This window comes from Ictidomys tridecemlineatus, chromosome 2, assembly GCF_052094955.1.
Source record: "Ictidomys tridecemlineatus isolate mIctTri1 chromosome 2, mIctTri1.hap1, whole genome shotgun sequence".
Taxonomy (NCBI): Eukaryota; Metazoa; Chordata; class Mammalia; order Rodentia; family Sciuridae; genus Ictidomys; species Ictidomys tridecemlineatus.
In genome coordinates this window covers 70124655-70126954 of record NC_135478.1, presented here as the reverse complement: position 1 = coordinate 70126954, position 2300 = coordinate 70124655, and the positions used below count along the sequence as shown (strand labels likewise).

The 2300-nt window shown below is 37.4% G+C and overlaps 1 non-coding gene across 1 annotated transcript; it reads left to right on the top strand.

The window, feature by feature from the left end:
- Positions 1-321: 321 nt before the first annotated feature.
- Positions 322-428, top strand: LOC144375543 (U6 spliceosomal RNA). The gene has a single exon (XR_013435610.1). It is a non-coding gene; the product is annotated as a U6 spliceosomal RNA (small nuclear RNA).
- The last annotated feature ends 1872 nt before the right edge of the window (positions 429-2300 follow it).

The window sequence follows — 2300 nt, the reverse complement described above, 5'->3', positions numbered from 1 at the left end:
GCCCAAAAATATTTCTGTTCAAGAAATGCCAGGCTCTGTTCACCAGCTGTCTGTACCTTTGATCAGGTGTCCACACATTTGACCTCCCAGCACGGACACTTCTTCTAGGACACCTCAATGGATTTTGACTAGTAGTCTATATCCATTTTATAAAAGGAACATTTCCTTCAGGGCAGATGTAAACATTAAAATAGTGTCACAATTCTGTCAGGACAATTACAGCTCTATAAAGGAAAGCAATTTATGATTTCTCAGTTACTGCTACATGGCTATTTTCTCTAGGGAGAACTAACCTAAGCAGTCTTCTTAAGATTTCTGCAAGTGCTCACTTTGGCAGCACATATACTAAAATTTGAATGATACAGAGAAGATTAGCATGGCCCCTGCATAAGGATGACATGCAAATTCGTGAAGTGTTCCATATTTTATTTTACAAAAAGATCTCTGAAATCTTGGACCTAATTATGGGCCTCAAAATTCTAATAGAGCCTACTGATATAAAATGTTTATAGTAAGACTTAGAAATTTTAAAGTCTGAGATGTATTATTTGAGAATGTCTGAATGAACACTATAAATAAAACTGATTATAACCTTTCATTGTTACCTGAAACATATGTGCATAGAAGTAAGTAATAAATTGTACAGTCCTGGAAGTTTCCAATCTCTCTATTCTACCAGCCTATTAAATTCTTGTTTGTTTGTAATTTAATTATCTTTTCAATGATTGTTTTTCCCATATTTTTATTGGTGAATTATAATTATATATATTGATGGAATTTATTTTTATATACTTGTATATGAACACAATCTAACCATACAATCTGGCCAATATCACCTCCCAGCATTTCTCCCCTCCCTCCCTACCTCCCGTCTCTTGGTACCTTTCCTCTTTTGATATTCCTTTGATTTTTAAGAAAGTTCACCCTTACCTTTGCTTTCCCTTTTCCTCTCTAGCTTCGGCATATGAGAGAAAATATCTGACACTTAATCTTCTGAATCTGACTTTTTTCACTTAACGTGATGGTCTATTCATCAAATGATTTTTATCTTTCTTTCCTGCTGTTTCTGTTGCTCCTGAATCTCCCTTTGCTTCTCCTTCTTTCTACTTATCTGGTATATGGAGACTAACACTACAACAATTCTCTTCATTTCCAGTTGCTAGAAGTTTAATTCATTTTACAGTCTTTTATGACAAAAAAGTTTATCTTTCATTACATACTGCAAATTAACCATAATAACTAAAATGTATAGATTTTGCTCCCAGATGTTAACCCAAAGACTCCATTCCCCTGCAGTTCTTCCCAAATATTTCTGGGATTCTTCTCTTAACACCTTTTAAGGGCTCACACATGCACTAACCATTCCAATACTCTTCCACTGTTATCTTTTCCCCCAGATTCTCTGCCTGGCTGTGCTTTGAAACTCAGAGAACCTTCTGCCCCTGGTACCTGCTAATCTAACAGGCAAGAAACTGGATACTAACCTGTATATGCATGTGCTCTGCCAGAAGAATCACATTGTGTTGACTGGTGGATGGGTTGGGAGAGGCTAGGAAACAGAGTTTGTACCACACCCTCAGCAGGATCTCAAAATAATGCATCTTAGGTAAAATAGAAAAGAGAGAGATCTAAAAAGAATAAGCAACCTCTTTCCTGATGTTGAACCAAGGTTGTACTGTTAAGGTACCCATTCTATTCTCAGAATCTCCCAGAGTTTTTTTCTTCATGGCACACCTGTGATCCCAGTGGCTCAGGAGGCTGAGGCAGGAGGATGGCAAGTTCAAAGCCAGACTCAGCAAAAGCTATGTGCTAAGCACTCAATGAGGTCATGTCTCTAAATAAAATACAAAAAGGGCCAAGAATGTGGCTCAGTGATTGAGTGGCCTTGATTTCAATACCCAGTGTCACCACCCCCCCCACACACTCACACAAAAGTACTTCCCAGGGTTTTAAATGAGGATAAGTACAGAGTAAAGAGCTACTTTGTAGAACCTTCCTATTATTAAAAATTATTTAGAGAAACAATAGTTTAAAAAACATTTCTGGATCCATTCCCAGGTTTGATCTGATTCTCAGACTTAAGTTACTTGACAGTAACTGTCATTTTCTTAACATTTAAGACTCAGTTGCAACATCACTGTGAAAGAATTAAGAATTAATCCTGTAGCCTGTGGCACATGCCTGAAATTCCAGTGGCTCTAGAGGCTGATGGAGGAGGATTGTAAGTTCAAAGCAGCCTCAGCAACTTAAAAAGACACTGAGACCCTGTCTCTAGACAAAATATTTAAAAAAGAGCTGGG